This window comes from Erigeron canadensis, unplaced genomic scaffold (assembly GCF_010389155.1).
Source record: "Erigeron canadensis isolate Cc75 unplaced genomic scaffold, C_canadensis_v1 Conyza_canadensis_unscaffolded:59, whole genome shotgun sequence".
NCBI classification, from domain to species: Eukaryota; Viridiplantae; Streptophyta; class Magnoliopsida; order Asterales; family Asteraceae; genus Erigeron; species Erigeron canadensis.
In genome coordinates this window covers 1-1,189 of record NW_025215802.1, presented here as the reverse complement: position 1 = coordinate 1,189, position 1,189 = coordinate 1, and positions in this window count along the sequence as shown.

Sequence of the window (1,189 nt, the reverse complement as noted above, 5' to 3'; positions counted from 1 at the left end):
GTCTGCCCGCGGTGTTCTACTACCTAAATTTGAATGGTCGTCTCCATGGCCGACCCTATTTTTAATACGCACTTGATTGACACTTGTGCTATGCAATGAATTATATATATTGATGGACTTGATAAAATGGTAGTAGTAGTGCTCAAGCATTCACTCATCAAAGTTTACTTCAAATATGCCCATGTGGCTAGATGTATTGATATTATTATGTTGGTTATTATAAGTTGAACATGCCGTAAAAATGATTATTTGAAAGAATACTGGAAATTTTAACTCATTATCCTTGAATATTGTTGGTTTATATATATGTGTTGCTAGTTAAAACCTATGAACTCACTCAACTCTCGTAGTTGACACTTTTTCTTCATGCTTTTCAGGTTTAGAGCAAAGTAGCTTCAGGGACCACTTCTTGGATTCTATGTGTTTGTTGTATGGTTGGACAGTATTGCAACAATTTGATCTTTTAACTATGAATTTGGTTATGTAATTGTTTTAGACGTCTCTTGAACTTGTAATCTTTTGGATTTGAATGTCATTTGAAAACTTGTGTTGATTTTTATTTAAATCTTTTGTACCATGTCGTTCTGTGGCATCTCGTGTTTCCGCCTTAGTCGGGGTGTTACAGATTGACGATCTTTTGGTGAGTCACCACCAGAGGTCGAGATCCCAACTCTACGGGCATGATATTATGGTTGAGGATAGAGCAACTGTAAATGAGGCAATAATGACCTCTATTCCAGGTGAAACTGCTTTAGTAGTTGATGATTCGCCAACTTATGCTACTCTTCAAGAAACTGACCAAGTACATCAGAATCTGAGCCCTCTGCTCAGCCATCGTTACATTCATGATCTGGACATGAATGTTATGATCGTTGATATTCCAATATAGTCTCGGATCTGAGGAAACTGCTTCTGACACTGAGATCTTGATGCTAAGAGTCACGCTCCTTCACTTTAAAGGCCCTAAACTAAGAAAAGGCTTAAGGTCATCGCTTCAAATCCGAGAAAGGGTTTTTGTTTTGGAATGTTCATTATGATAAGTAGTCGATTAGGAGAACAACTATGTCACTACAGGGTATACTCTTCCTCATGTTTCATTATTCATATTTTATGTGCTGGGACATAATATTATACCTATTATGATATGAATCGCCAAAGTCTTCCTACTTCTCAATTGTTCGAATCAGAT